At 46.6% G+C, this 16,465-nt stretch overlaps 1 protein-coding gene across 1 annotated transcript in view; it reads right to left on the minus strand.

Annotated features, from left to right (window-relative positions):
* PLS1 (plastin 1) overlaps positions 1 to 13,145 on the minus strand; it is a 104,692-nt gene extending 91,547 nt beyond the window's left edge. Inside the window, exon 1 of the mRNA XM_081139297.1 lies at positions 12,976 to 13,145. The gene's annotated coding sequence lies outside the window, so the exon portion shown is untranslated. The remainder of the gene's footprint in view (positions 1 to 12,975) is intronic.
* Positions 13,146 to 16,465: the final 3,320 nt, after the last annotated feature.

The raw sequence follows: 16,465 nt of genomic DNA on the forward strand, positions 1-16,465 counted from the left end.
GTTTTCAGTTCTCTCATTATTTACTCTTCTAGTCCTACGAGAAGAGAAACATAATACTAACCTTGCAGAAATATGTCAACAGAGACTTAATGTTCCAAAGCACAACACACATAAGTAGAATCTGTCCATAAAAATTTAGAAAGTTTAATCTTTTTTATCCTACAATTTCCAGATGCATTTTAGGAAATATAATTTTAAAACCAAACTATTTTGTTCAAAATGAAAGAGATGAATTTTTCCCTTTCCCATGATAATCAAGTCTAACTTCACGAATCAAGAACTAAATTACTGCCCTACCCGGTTTGCCTCAGTGGCTAGAGCATCAGCCCACGAACTGAAGGATCCCGAGTTTGACTCCGGCCAAGGGCGGGTACCTTGGTTGCAGACTCGATCCCCACCCCGGGGCATATGCGGGAGGCAACCAATTGATGTGTGTCTCTCATATCAATGTTTCTCTCCCTCTACCCCCCTTCCCCTCTCCCTGAAAAGCAATGAAAAAAATATCCTCAGGTAAGGATTAAAATAAATAATTTTTTAAAAAGGAACGAAATTACTATTAACATTAAAGAAACTAAACCTAGGGTAGAATAAAGTAACTTCTGTTTCTTGTTTCATTAAACTGCTGGAAAAACAGATACCCAAGCTTTTAGCCGATCACTGTGTTCATACACCTGGCTACTTTACTCTCCTACTTTTAATCTGATTTCTCTTAAAACAATAAAAAGTACTTTGAGAGAAACAGAACCTTAGTTTATTTTAAAGATGAAATGTCTTACATATAAGGATTATTTATATGTAAAACATTATATATTGTTTATTTCTGGAATAGTTTAGAAAGCATATGAATCTACAAAGATCCTTGGACTTTGAATCCAAGCTATGCAGCTGTCTCTTGGATGAGTCTGGAGCATCTCTCAAGATTTACTGTCAGTGAAACACAGAAACGGGTTAATAGTCTAAATAGAAGGATCTTCAGTCTCTACAAACAAGTGGAAGCTAGAAGGTATTAGGTGTGTGGCTGAGAGGGGACTGGCATAGCTTCATACGTTCACTCATTCCTTTTCATCGCCCATCCACTCAGCAGCATGCATAGCAAGGCCTACAGAGTGGAAAAGACGGGACTCCGCCATGCGTGGCCACAGGTGCGGGCAGAAAAACTTAGGACGGGATTAATCTTAATATTAGAAGATTTTCATCTAAAATGTGCATGGTACTTACATATTTTATCTTTTTTCATCCACACAAAACAGAACACACAACAGCCACCAAGGTTCAGACAGGCCGAATGACTTGAGGTTCTGCCAGCCACTGGATCTTGGGCAAAGGGGGTGAGTCAGTGAGCTCTGCCCCACTCACTCACTAAGCTGCTTCCTTTACCAGTCAGCAAGCAAGGGGCAGCACCAGGGTGACAACTTCTTAAAAGTCCACCTTCTTTGCTTTTCCCACCACAATGTAGTTCTCAGCACAGGATACTTGTTTTTGTTTTTAATTTATCTTTACTGTTGAATTTATCTTTACTGCTGAACGTATTACAGATGTCCCTTTTTTTCCCCCCATTGGCCCCGCCACCCCACTCCTGACCCCTCCCCAGGCCTTTACCGCACTGTCTGTGTCCATGTGCAATGTGTATACGCATATAAATTCTTTGGTTAATCTCTTCCCAACCCTGGACCCCCTTCTCTCAGAGAATCATCAGTCTGTTCCATGCTTCCATGTCTCTGAATCTATTCTGTTCATTAGATTCCATATATAAGTGAGATCATGTGATACTTGTCTTTCTCTGACTGGCTTATTTCACTCAGCATAATACTCTCCAGGTCCTTCCATGCTGCCTCCAAGGGTACAAGATCCTTCTTTTTTTACAGCTGCATAGTATTCCATGGTGTGAATGTCCCACAGCTTTTTATCCACTCACCTACTGATGGGCACTTGGGCTGTTTCCAGATCTTAGCTACTGTAAAGTGCACTGCTATGAACATAGGGGTGCATAAGTTCTTTCTGATTAGTGTTTTGAGTTTCTTAGGATATATTCCTAGAAGTGGGATCACTGGGTCAAATGGCAGGTCAATTTTTAATTTTCTGAGGAGCCTCCATACTGCTTTCCATAGTGGCTGCACCAGTCTGCATTCCCACCAGGAGTGTATCAGGTTCCCTTTCCCCACACCCTCGCCAGCACTTGCTGTTTGTTGCCTTGTTGATGGAGCCAGTCCGGCAGGTGTGAGGTGATACCTCATTGTGGTTTTAATTTGCTTCTCTTGGATGATTAGTAAAGTTGAGCATTTTTCATATGTCTCTTGGCCATCTGTATGTCCTCTTTGGAGAAGAGTCTATTCAGGTCCTTTGCCCATTTTTTAATTGGATTGTTTGTCTTCCTTTTGTTAAGTTGTATGAGTTCCTTATATATTTTGGATACTAACCCTTTATCAGATGTATCATTGGCAAATGTTCTCCCATACAGTGGGCTCCCTTTTTGTTTTGCTGATGGTTTCTTTTGCTGTGCAAAAGCCTTTTATTTTGATGCAGTCCCATCTGTTTATTTTCTCTATTGTTTCTCTTGCCCTAGGAGATGTATCAGCAAACATATTGCTAGGAGAGATGTCTGAGATTTTGCTGCCTATGGTTTCTTCTAGGATTTTTATGGTTTCATGCCTTACATTTATGTCTTTTATCCATTTTGAGTTTATTTTTGTGCATAGAGTAAGTTGCTGGTCTAGTTTCATTTTTTTGCATGTACCTGTCCAATTTCCCCAGCACCATTTATTGAAGAGACTGTCTTTACTCCACTGTATGCTCTTGCCTCCTTTGTCAAATACTAACTGAGCGCAATGGCTTGGGTAGATTTCTGGGTTCTCTGTTTGGCACAGGATACTTTCTAGGAGACACACGGGGATGATTCTCAAAATCTCCAATGAGAAACAGATGTCTTACCCATCTGTGGACATCCCCTCAAAAGATGAATCGAAGAGACCACGCTGGCCTTAGTGCCCTCTAATCCCCAGACAAGCTCTTCTAGTACTAAACCAGTAGTTAGTTTTGAATTTATAGCTAAAGTAATTCTGGAGCGAGGCACAATGCTACTCCCCCTTACCTGTGGTGTCTCCCAGCACTCAAAGTCAGCTTGAGAGGACCTGTTTGGTGCGCCATCTTTATATCCTTAGCTTTAACTTCTGAAATCCCCTGCTTCACAGAACAAATAACTATAGCCGTTTATTTGTCTCACTTACAATCTCTCAGAATTTGAAATTGGTTGTTCTTCCACATTTTTGAAAGACAGAGGGGCCTTTAACGATGGATTGATTTTTGAAAGTCTAGAAATACACATATCAAAATGAGTCAGGAAAGAGTACTTTTAGCCCAGCGCACTGAGAGAAGTGGGGTGTGTCTGGGGCGAGAGGGAGCTGACAGTAGGGGAAGCCAAGATAAGCCTACGAGTCAACAATGCCACAGAGTAAGTCTGCATCCCTCAGCCTTGTGTTCAAAATGTCCCATGATCTTCCCTGTCCAGTCTCATCCCCCTGTGCTTCCCAGCGAGTCCTCCCCGACGGCTGCGCCTGCACCTCCCTGCTGCACCCGTGTCTGGAACGCCCGTTACTCGCCCTGCTGACCACTCTCTGCCGGGTGAGCACCTGCGCGCCCTTCAATGCTGAATTCAAGTGCGCCATCCTCCATCATTTTCTTCATGTAGACATGTGCTCTCTCATTTCAGAGGACTTACAAAGATGCATAAAACAGCTGTTTCAACCAGTGTGCCACAAGAATTGTTAAAACATGCACTACCTATTTAGAGTTAGGGGCACTGACCTCTTTTCCCTTAGATTGTCAAATAAAAATATGACAACAGCCAACACAATAGCTGTCTGGCGTGAATGAGTAAAAATTATACCTATTTTTTTTTGTCAGAGCGGCAAAATATGTAACATACTTTTTGGTGTGCCACAGAATTCTAGTAATTAGCTTCTATGTGCCATGAGATGAAAAGGTTGAAAACGGCTGGCATAGAACATCAGAAGACAGCATAGGACATCGTCCCCGCAGCATCATCCCGTTAGACGGAAAGGGAGCCTGCCTTCTCATTTCTGTCACAGCTGGTTTCTATCATTCTTAGCTGCCCTGTACCGGAACCATGAATTCATGCACGGTTAACCCTCCTACAAGACTACATGTTTTTTGAGGGCAGGGAAGGAACTTTCTGCAATTGTCTAAGTTCTAGCTATTCCAAACATACTTGTTGAAAAAGTTTAACATTATGTACAAATTAACAAAAGAAAACCCGAATACATACCCCTTAAGTATGCTAGTGATTCATAATTGGTTTGGGTCACCTCCTAACATCACCTCACTGATGTTGACTGCTCGGCTTTCCATGGGGAGAATGGCCACCCTGGCTAAACAGCACTCACTTTAAAACATGGAGCACAAGAAAAGGGCTGGTTTCTTGGGAGAACTCGCCAGGAAGGGGGGGGGGGGCAGGAGGGAGAGAGCCAGATAAGAAACTTCCGGACTGCAACAAGGGGCACAAGGCAGCAACCACTTGGTAAATGATACTAACTTAAAAAACAATAACAAAAAACCACGAACCATTAATTTTGTGATGATAGTAAAGTTTCAAGAAAACAATTTTTTTCTAGCTTATCTGGTGGTTCCCAGATCATCAACCTCAGCATCACCTGGGAACTGGCTGAGATGAAATTCTCCGGCCCCACCCCAGCCCTAAAGAATGAAAAATTCTGGAGTTGGAAACCAGCAATCTGTTTTTTGGTTTTTTTATGTTTTTATTTATTTTAGAGAGAGGGAGAGGGATATAGAGAAAGAAACATGAATAAGAGAGAAACATTGATTGGCTGCCTCCTACACACCCTCTACTGGCGATTGAGCCCACAATCCAGGCATGTGCCCTGATGGAGGAATGAACCAGAGACCTCTTGGTTCATGGGTCAATGCTCAACTGCTGAGCCACACTGGCTGGACCAGCAATCTGTTCTTTAACAAGCTCTCCAGGTGATCCTTATGCTCAGGTTTTAGAACACATTATAGTTCAGTTTCCTGACTGGGCCAGCTCTTTACTGTCTCCACTCTTTTGCTCATGATGTCCCTTCCCCCACGGAATGCTCTTTCCTCTATTCTCTGTAGATTGGATTTATACTTTCCTTTCAAGGCTCAGCTCAGAAGCTTTGATACCTTCCTCAACCCACTGAACAGAATTAACTACTCTCCTTTTGTGCTCCACGAAAGCTTCGTTCTGTGCTTCCCCTGGTGCCCACTCACGTTGCAGGCTATCCCTGTGTCTGCCTCCTCCATCTGACTGAGAACCATGGGTGCAAGGACTATGCCCCACTCTTAGCCCGGCTCCCCACCCAGCTCCCTTTACTCAGTCACACCCCTTTGATTTTGCACAGGAGAGAAAACATCCTTCTGGAAAAAGCCTCTGATTGACAAAAAGAATAATAAGAGGCACCCAACCCTTCTCTCCACAGTGGACATTAGGAAAGAAACATCCTGCTGAGTGAAATCTAAAGTTTAGGGGGCAGCCGCTGAAGGCCCCTCTGCCAACAGAGACGTCACTTAAAGAGGTCTATAGTCAGAACACACAGATAGGATTTTATGAAAACCAAATACAAATTTCTAGCAATTATTCCCTCTGGTCAGTAAAAGAAAAAATATGGATTATTTGGAAGAGCACTAGATTTGGGGCTAGACTGAAGCTGCATGAGGACAGGGACCCTATATCTATCTAGGCCATCACTGTGGTCCCAATGCTGAGCCCTTATATTCTGTCAAATTAGAAGGCACAGATGTGAGTCCCACCTCTGCCACTTGCAAGTCAAGTAACCTCAAACAGGGAAGTCATTCTCAAAGCCTCTGCCACTTGTCAGTGAGAGAGCAAAGTCAGACATTTATTTTAACTATAATAAATACCTTACTTCCTTACCTTACAGTTTACTGACTGCTTTCACATCCAATGTCTTGTTTAATCATCAAACCTGGAGTTAAAGAGAAGGCCTCCCCTCTCATGGGGTCAGAAACAGAATCACAGACTTTGACTTTCCAGCCACAGCCCTGATCACAGGCCAACTGATCTCCGCCACCTGAACTGGAAATGACCCGAGGAGCTCGTTTTGACTGACCACTAAACATTCAAGGTTCTTACGCTACCTCTTCCCACTGATGGTGATCTTGCTTTAGTTTGGCCGGTTTAAGGATAAGAAAAGAGGTCAAGCAAATTGCTATTACTGTTATTTTCCCAGCATCAATTCATTTGCATGACAACTTTTGCTAAACATCATTGGGTTTTTGTGAGCTGTTTCACAGCTGGCACCACACTGACCTGATGATAACTTTTCTTTTAATCCTCACCTGAGAATATGGGTTTTTTTTAGAGAGAGGGGGAGGAGGAGGGAGAGAGATAGCATGAGTGACTGAAAGAGAGTGAGAGACATAAACACGGACTGGTTGCCTCCTGGGGATCGAGCCCGCAACCTTTTGGTGTACAGGATGAAGCTCCAACCAACTGGACCACCTGGCCAGGGCAAGATACGTAAACTCTTTAAGAACTGGGCCACTCTTGGAAACATTCCTTGAAACAAAGAGTGTCCCAACGAACCTAAAGCTGAGGAGAGAAGAAAGAAAGGGAGACTTCACAGCAACAGAATGCTGACAGAGTGTTCACGTGAAAGAACGCAGGAGTCTTTGAGAATTGTTGGTTGGTTCTCAATAATTATAAATTCTAAAGGTTCAATTATGAACTAGCTTGATATTGTCTTTCCACCAAATTATTGATGAATAACATTAAAACCATAAGCAGAGATTGATTTATCTAACCTCAAAATTCTAGTTTGCATTGATTTTTTTTCTATTAAAGTACACAGTGAGTATATATCATTGAGGGCAAAAAAGAAAAAAAACAATATAGCCATAAAAGATAGCATTTAAGATGACAAAGTGAAATGAAGCGAAAAGTCTACTTGTGCCTTTGATCATTCACTGTGAATGAGCCGGTTCTGAACCTGCTTCTCTTTTATTTCGACCATTTAATCTAGTCTGAGCACCAGCTTTGGGAACAGTATGTGAACATGGCTGGTACTTTCTATCTAAGGCATTCAAATCGCTTGATCAACATCAGTTTTAGGTCATAGACTCTCATGCGTTACTTTGGATTTTATAATTGTGATTGGAGGGGGACAGGTTTACTTGTTTATTCACCAGTCCAGAGGGTACCACAGGGGAATTCACTGTTAGGGAGAAGGTTCGGAAAAGAAGACCTTGGCCCAAGGCGTAATTAACGACTAAACCTTCAATGTTTTAAACTCAAATTCAATTCAAATTCTATTTTGACAACACTGGTAAACTCTCATGTTTCTTGGTTCTCCAACAAATTAAAGGGATGTTTGTTATTTTTTAATTTAAAATGTGTTATTTCCTGGGACTGGACCTTTAAACAATTTATTAAGTTTCTCAATAATAAAGTAAATCTAGTTTCCTCTAATATTTTGAGTCTCTACGGTCAACCATTCCTCCAAACCTTTTGCTTTTTATCACAAAGAAGTCCCCCCCCCCAACTTCTTCCACCTTACTCAGCCACCCATCTACCTTACTACCAGAAAAGGCAGTTTCTCAGCTTGCCTTTGTGCGGCATGTCTGTATGCAGTCAGTTATCATCCAAATATTCTTAGAGGTTTATAGCTCTGGATTGCTCAAAAAAGTAAATCATACTTAGTTTGTATAAAGTATAAAGTCCCCTTCACAACTGGACTTTATGAGCAAACTAACTGTAAGTCTACTAGAAAATAAAATACTTTCTGATGAAACAAGTATTTTAAATTTAAAAAACTCTCTCCTAATCCTCCCTCTCACTCCCGCCCTGTTGCACAGTAGTTTTAAAAAGCAGCCCGTTTTTACAGAAGCCATGCTGTATGTTTCTCACCCAAAAAGGCAAACAGGAGTTTTCGGACACAGCAAAAGATACAAGATGATCGAAGTTAACACAGCCTCAAATCTCAAGTGATTTATATGTCAGCAAAATTTCCTGCAATCAAATTTTATAACCAATAAACCTACATGGAGCACAAAGGCCTTTTCTCTGCTGATTTTCATCATTAACCAGAATAAAATGTTGATTCAGACCTTTGTTCAGGGAAAGAGCGGGGTGATGTGATGAGTTCTTAGATGCTGAGCCGAGCAATGGGTTGAAGCGAGAAGCGAGTGGCCTTTCCTTCGTCTGAGCACAGGCCCTGAGAATGCAGGGCGCCCGCTCAGGAGGTGAAGCAGGAGCAGGAAATGGAAAGAGGCTCAGACAGCACCGGGAGGGGAAGAGCGCTTTCAGCTGGGTCCCATTCTGAAACTCCCAAAAGGGATTAATTAGGTTCCTGTGGGGAGGGGAGGTTAGTATTTTCTCACAGCCAACTCCACTGGTCAAATTTAGGGCCTGATAGTCCTGCCTCTGAATTACTTGTCTCTGAACAGGGGCCTCAGCTGAGGTGTCTACACACACCTCCAACTGCAACAAGTCCGCATGACTTCTAGCCTTCCTGATCTCGAGGATCCCAGGAGGTCGTGCTCAGGTCTGGATTCTCCATGGGGGTTGTGACCACAGTTCACGGGCTGAGATCAGATATTCCAAGGCTTCCTGCAGTAATCCTGCCACCCAAGGGGGAAGTCCTTACAAACTGGGCCACTCTGCAGTCCTGAGGCTCATGCACAGGGTTTCCCACGCACTGGCAACCCCAGAGGTACCCCCTGGATCACCACCAACTCACTTCCATCACCCAGTTCCTCCTGAAAGAGGGAGGGAGCAGAACAGAAATAGCTTCATGGTGCACCCAGAGAAAGAGCTGTTGTTTCAGCCTCCAGGAATGCTCCAGGAGTAAAAAGGAGATAAAGACTAAGTGGAATAATTTAAAAAACAAAAAACAGAAAGATTCATCACTGTTGTTTGTTTCTCAGATTAAAGTCTGGCTCATAGAATGTTAAGAGTTTCACCAGCTAAAATCTGTACCATTCTTAGTGGGTGCAGCCTCAGCATCTGTTAGGGTTACACAGATAAAGTTCTGTATTTTAAAATATTTGATTAAATTATTTAAGTTCTCAGTGCCTGAACTCAGGCAGGGTTGAGATCAAAGCTCAGCTCAGCCACTGTCAACTATGTGACCTCAGAAATGTGATTTTATTTCAGCCTCAGTTTTCTCATCTGTAAAACAGGAATAACAACAGCACCAATTTCATAGGAGGGTTTGTAAAGACTAGATGACATATTGCTTATAAAGTGTTCAGTACACTGTCCACAGAAAGCATTCTATAATACTAGTTACTAATATTACCATTATTTTGAGGAAGTTACATAATATAGTCATTTCATACAGGGTTGTAATATATAAGTCTAGATTTTAATATTTGGGCATTTTTAAATGTATAAGACATTAACCTCAACATACCACCTGATTTTGCATTTGTTTGTCCAATCAATTTTGACTAATGTAATGATCAAAAAAAAGTAATCCCTCTATACCTACCCAATCCTTCCCTTCCCCCCAGGAAGCTGTCTCTCCCCTCAACTGCTCTTTCCTCCTAATATTTTTATGAGAACAGCACTGCCAGTTGAAGATAGTAATCATCCTGCTTGTGAAGGTGCCGTCCAGCAGCTCCCTTTATGTTGTGTGCAGCTCAGTGGAAAGGCTGTGTTTTGATTTGCAAAATGGCTATTTGCAATATCTGTTCCTACTAAACAAGTATCCCAAACTGGGATTTAGGGTTCTGGAGGAACGCCTTCTGTTTTGTTTTGCCAGGTAGAGAATCTGACCACAATTCTCTCTCTCAACCTTACCTCCCTTTCCTGGGCCATCGCTCACCACCACCTGGTAGTGTAGAATGTCTCTCCCAAACACTCTCAGTTCAAGGCTTTGGGCCGACCTGTTTATGTCTTCTGCCCTGACAAGCTAAACTACACTGACCTTTCCAGACTCCTCAACTCCCCAGTGCAGATTCCCCAAACCCCAGCCTTACCCCCTCCTCACTCTGTGAACTCAACCTTGAACTGGCCAGTCACCCCTTGTCTCATCTCTTCCAGTGACAACACATTCCACTGGCTAGTAAGTTCCCCCCTTTAGATTGGTTTCCGGGGCCTTTAGATCCACAAAACGTTTCAAACTAGAGTGGCCTGCTGCCAATTCAACTTCATATTGGGGCCAACAACCTCGAAAAGAAAGGGTCAATGAAACAAGCATGGGGCTAGTAGTGAGGGAACTTGAGTAGAGGCTCCAGCTGCCCCACTAACTAGCTTAGTTAAGCACATCTCAGTCCCTCCTCTGCCTAATGAAGGAATGGTCTGGATAAAGTGGTACCTCACAGCTCTAAGATCCTGAATGCCCACCCTCCCCATAAGTAGCGTATGCCAAAATACACTACTTCTTTTTTTTTTTTTTTTTTTTATATCTTCATTGATTTCAGAGAGAGGGCAGCAGAGGGAGAGAGAGATAGAAACACCAATGATGAGAGTCATTGGGGATCAAACCCGCAATCTGGGCATGTGCCCTGACCAGGAATCGAACCTTGATCTCCTGGATCCTAGGTCGATGCTCAACCGCTGAGCCATGCCCGGCCGGGCTACTTATTCTTTTAATAACTACTGAGTGTCTAATACTGCAAAGCTACCCTGCTTGCCATCATGAGGGGTTAAAGATCATCCCCCAAAGAACTTATCATCTAGAATGGGAAATAAGACAATCATATCAATAACTATAAGAAACAAAGAAATAATGTGATGATTGGAGGTACTTATCCGGTAAAAAGAGTACCACAAGCTTATTACCAACATGCCACGCCTGAAACTAAGGTAATTTTCACTATGTCTTTCCTTTTCTGCATCTAATCTTTCACCGAATGCTTTTTCCTTTACACCATTTCCTAAATCTGTGCTCTCCACTCTGCACTTGGATGACATGCTTAAATCCAGGCCTTGGGCAACACTGCCCAATTATGATTTTACCTCTTTCCCCAACACTTCCCTAACTGATATATGAACTTTCGTCAAAACATGAGAATCACCCCACCAAGCTGGTTTGACTTGACAACTGTCTTGCTATAGGTCTAAGGTGGCGTCCCCTATATTACAGAACATCCACATAAAATCCCTTTAAAAACTATCCCTGCTTTACTTCCTCCTTCTTGCAGAGGCTGAGAACATACTCTGTGCTTCCTGCTGGGTGGGACATCTGAGTCACAGACTTTAACCTACAAGGGCTTACGCATGGCTCAGGGAGTTGGAACATGTGCTGAAATACAACGATTCAGAAATCTGAAGATGGGGGGGGTTCTAGCAGCACAGACCACAGCAATGAAAGCCAGAGGACTGAGAACATAGAGTGCTACTTTTTGGCCACAGTGATTGAGAAAGGCTTCAAGGAAGAGGTCACACCTGGGCCACTCAGTCAGTACAGGCAGGCCTCCGGCAAACAGGCATTCTGGCCCAAGGGCCCCAGGTGACTAAAACGAGAAAGGCGGGCAGTGTCAAGACCAGCAAACAGTTTAGGTGGAGCTCGGGTGAAGGAGATATATATTTTAGAGAGAGGATACTTTTTGAAGGAACTTTACAAGGTACTAGCAAGTTTAGTAGCAGGAATAACTATCTGGTTAAGCTAGACTACACAGTACAAAGATATAGATGATTAACACTCTAACCAAACTGTGAGGATGGATGTGAAGGGGGATGGGAAAAAGAGCCCTGAAAATCAGAAAACCTGGGTCCCAGGCCCAGTATTGCCAAGGAAGGGCTCCAACAGCCATAGCAAGTCATTTAACCTCGTTGGTCTCAGTTTTCTCATTTGTAAACTGAAGCAGCTGAACTGGCTGACCTGCAAGGTCTCTACAGTCCAAAACTAAACAACTGTATATTATTTCTGCCATTAAGACATTCATCGTGGGGGGTGAAGAGAAATGCAGGTATCTGTATTTCCTTTCCATATAGGTTTCTCTTCCTGAACTAAAAATTTATTTTTCCTAAACTTATTAATTCTATGTATATGTCTCCCACATCATAAATTTAACACTTAACCTAAATAATGTTCAGTGTGTGTGTGTGTGTGTGCCCCATGACCTAAAATTTTGTTCATGGCTCACAGGGTATCCAAGAAATTTGCGCAGAGCAGCCTTAGCCTTGTAGGAGTGTAATCAATACAGCAGCCCCAGGGTAAAATATCTCTGTACAAGCCACAAACTGTGATAGGGTAAATTAAAGGAAAAAAAGTGAGAACTGTTAGTCATCTATGAGGCCACTTCCTTTTAATAGCACCAAAGAAGGCCTGAAATAACAGTAACGTAGAAAAGTAAGGGCGAGGGGGGGGGTCTTAAATTTTAGACAGTCTCTCCTTAAAAATGCAGCGTGCCCTGGCCAGGTAGCTCCGCTGGTTGGAGCGTCGTGGGTACGCCAAGGCTGCGGTCAGGACACAAAAAGAACCCGCCAAGGAACGCAGAATAAATGCAACCACACGTCTGTGTTTCTGTCTCTCCCTTCCTCTCGCTCTCAGATCAATAAACTAAAGATGTAGTTTAAACGCAGAAAGTTTCTGGCCCTGAAACTCGCTGAAAGTTACTTTCTTCATGCGGCACCCAGAGGCGCCGGGCTCCAGAAGCACCACAACCAGAAACCGCGGCGGCGGCCTCCCGCAGCACTGACCCCGCGGGACGCGCCCGCGGCGCCGTCTCGGAGCTCACGCGGGGGGCCGCCCGCGGCGCAGCAGCAGCCCCGCGAGGAGTTTCAGGAGGAAAACGGCGCAGTTAACGAAACAGCAGCTTCACTCAGGGAGCCGCGCGGTCCCCGGGCTGGGCGCGCGCAGCCGAGAACAGTCGCGCACCGGCCGCACCGCAGCGCCCGGGCCGGCGGGAGGGCGCCCGGAGCCTGGCGAGCGCGGCCCGGAGGCGCCCGAGGCTCCCGCAGCCCCGCGCGCCGGCGGCCAGCCCGTTGCCCGCCCGCCTGCCCGCACCTACCGCGGCGGTGCTGCCGGCGCCCGCAGGTTGGCTCCGCGGCTCCCTCGCTGCACGGCGTCCGCGGCGCGCGCCCTGCGCATGCCCGGCCGGGCCCAGGCCGCGGATCCGCTCGCCGGGTTTTGGCCCGGCTCCCGAGGAACAGGACCCGAGCCCCGCCGCCCGGCGCCGCCGAGGGCGCGGGGGGGCGGGGGGGGCGGGGCGCGAGGGGGCGCCGCCGAGGGCGCGGGGGGGCGGGGGGGGCGGGGCGCGAGGGGGCGCCGCCGAGGGCGCGGGGGGCGCGGGGGCGCGGGGGGGGCGGGGCGCGAGGGGGCGCCGCCGAGGGCGCGGGGGGGCGGGGGGGGCGGGGCGCGAGGGGGCGCCGCCGAGGGCGCGGGGGGCGCGGGGGCGCGGGGGGGGCGGGGCGCGAGGGGGCGCCGCCGAGGGCGCGGAGGGCGCGGAGGGCGCGGGGGGCGCGGGGGGGCGGGGCGCGAGGGGGCGCCGCCGAGGGCGCGGGGGGGCGCGGGGGGGCGGGGCGCGAGGGGGCGCCGCCGAGGGCGCGGGGGGCGCGGGGGGGCGGGGCGCGAGGGGGCGCCGCCGAGGGCGCGGGGGCGCGGGAGGGGCGGGGCGCGGGGGCCTCGGCGGCGGCGGCGCGGTGGGCAGGACCCCGCCTCCCCGCCCGGGACGCCCGCCTCCCCGACGGGGCCCGGCGGCCGCAGGCTCCGGGGCGTCTCGCCGCGCGCGGGCCGCGCCCCCGGGGGCCGGGCGGCAGGTGGCCCGCGGCCCGGCGGTTGGCGTGTCTAACACTTTTCACGGGAAACTCGCTCTCAGTCCCCGAACCTCGCTTTGCGAACCGCTGGTCTAGAGAAAAGGGGAGTTTCGTCGCCCTCCCTCGTGGCCCCTTCCCGGGACGCCGCCTCGTCACCGAGCAGCCGCACCTGCTCCAAAAGGGGTCAACAGCTGCCCCCTCGCTCAGCCACAGGCGGGGTACCCCCGCGCGGGTCGAGCGCGTGGGGCGCGCCCCGGGGCTCCCCTATTTCGCCCGGAGCCTCGTGTGCCCCGCAGCACCTGACCCGCACCCGCGCGGACCGGTGCCCGAGGGCCGAGGCGGCGGCGGGAGGCCGGGGACGCGGAGAGGGGCCGACACCCTGAGGGCGCGGCCCGGGAGCCACACTCGGGGGCCGCGGGCTCCCCGCCCCTCGCGGGGGAAGCGCCCGGCGCGGGCGCAGCTGCGGGGGGACCCCCACGAGGCCTCCGAGCCGAGGGCCCGCGGGGAAGCCGAGGGCCGGGCGCCCGCAGCCGCGGGACCGGGGCGGGAGCCGCCCGACTTTCAGCGAAAGGGTTACGCCCGAGGCGAGCCCTGCGGGTGGCTCTGAGGCCTCCAACTCAACGCCTCGGAACGCCGAGCGGTTCTCTTTCCTCAGCCCCGGGCGACCGCCGCGGGAAAGCCGCCGCCCCGCCCTGTCATCGAGTCCCGCGCTTCCCGCCGGGGCCTCCCTCCCCTCCCCCCTCCGGGTGTACAAAAGAAACTGCGAAACCCACTCTTCAGAGCTTTTGAGATTTTGCTTCCCTGCAATTGTCCTAAGTTTGGCTCAAATAAACTCGTATAAAGATTCTTTACAAGTTTGGACATTACTTTTTAAAAATTTTTTATTTTATTTTTATTGATCCCCGTGGACGTTTCTTAGTTTGACATATTTGTAGGTATTACCCAAGAGAAATTAAAAGAGATATGTTCACACAAGGACTTGATCGCGAGTGTTTACAGCAGCTCCTTTCCCACAATAGCACCAAACCAGAAGGACTCCAATGTCCATCGACAGGTTCATGGATAAACAAACTGCTACATCTATGCGATGGAAATAATTACTCATGTCGGCTTCAACATGAGCAAGTCCCGAAGTCATTATGCCGACTGACAGATGCCAGAGACAAACTATGATTCCAGTTATATATAAAGTCCAAACTGACCTATAGTGATACAAAGCAAATCAGCAATACATATTTTTTAAATATATCTTTATTGATTTCAGAGAGAGGAAGGGAGAGGGAGAGACAGACATAGAAACACCAATGATGAGAGAGTCATTGATCGATCCCGCAACCCGGGCATGTGCCCTGACCGGGAATCGAACCCCGATCGCCCGGCCCCTAGGTCCACGCTCAGCCGCTGAGCCACGCCCGGCCGGGCGCAAATCAGTAATATTTTGAAGCTAGGAGTGGAGGGAGGGATGTGCTGTAAAGGGGCAGGAAAAATATTTTGGGGATCAAGGAAATCTCTCGATTGCAGTGAAGATTTCATAGAAGTATACACCGTCAGAATTAAATTGTACACTTTAAAATAGAAGTCTGTAACAACACATTTCTAAAAGTTACAAACCCCAAGATGTGATTTGTAAATTTATTGCTGATAAAACTAACATTTCCCAAAAGTATCTTCCAAATATAAAAGAGTAAATAGAATATATCATTAGAAATGCACAGCCAGTGAATAATAATTATAAAGAAAATTATCTGGTGAACTGATTGTATCACTAACAATGAGAAAAAAGGTTTTCAAATTGTGTTTCCAAGAGCCTGGGTGTCATGGAGATGTTAAATGAGCAGGGCTCTGGGTCAAGGACCCCAGTCCTGCCGGCACAGCATTACTTCCATATCGGTGTATCCCCTGGGATTTTACTTGATACAAGGGTTCCACTGATAATTAAAAGAGCAATAGTTTAAAAGCAATGACAACTGGTAGGAAGAATTCACAGAGAAAACTGCTGTATTTGGTGGGAGAAGCATTCTGCTCATCAAAACTATACACTCTAGTTATAATAGCCATGTGTTTCAGTTTTTCCAGAATAGTTCCAATTTAAAATATTTCTTTATCAAATGAATTTATGCCTAATCATGTGTTCCAACTGATGGTTGAAAAAAATAAAATCAACTTAAATTGAAATAGGGGTAATTTTCTGGCTCTTCTATAGCTTATATAAAATATTAGTAATATAATAATAATAAAAAATATTAATAATATAGCTAGGAGTTATTTAGTTCTTACTATATACCAAAAACTGTTTTAAGCACTTTAGAATGTCTTCTTTATTTAAATTTATTGATTTTAGAGAGCGAGAGGAAGGGAGAGATAGAGGAAGAGGAACATTGATTTGTGTTCCACGTACTTACGCATTCATTAGTTGATTTTTGCATGTGCCTTGACAAGGGATCCAACACACAATCTTGGCATATTGGGACGACACTCGAACCAACTGAGCTATCTGGCCAGGGCTAGAACATTTTCTCATTGAGTATCCATGACAACCCTATTAAGTTATTCTCATTTTATAGGTAAGGGAGACACAACATAATTATTTTTCTCATAATACAACTAAACAAAGACTAAAAACTAAATTGAAAACTGTATTTTATGAAAATACAATCTTTGGTCATATCACACTTTACAAGGGTTATTAATTACGTTTTCAGGCTCACTGATACTGGGAAGGGGACCACACAGGGCAGAGCTCCA

The sequence above is a fragment of the Miniopterus schreibersii genome (genome assembly GCF_964146895.1).
Source record: "Miniopterus schreibersii genome assembly, chromosome: 5".
Lineage (NCBI taxonomy): Eukaryota > Metazoa > Chordata > Mammalia > Chiroptera > Miniopteridae > Miniopterus > Miniopterus schreibersii.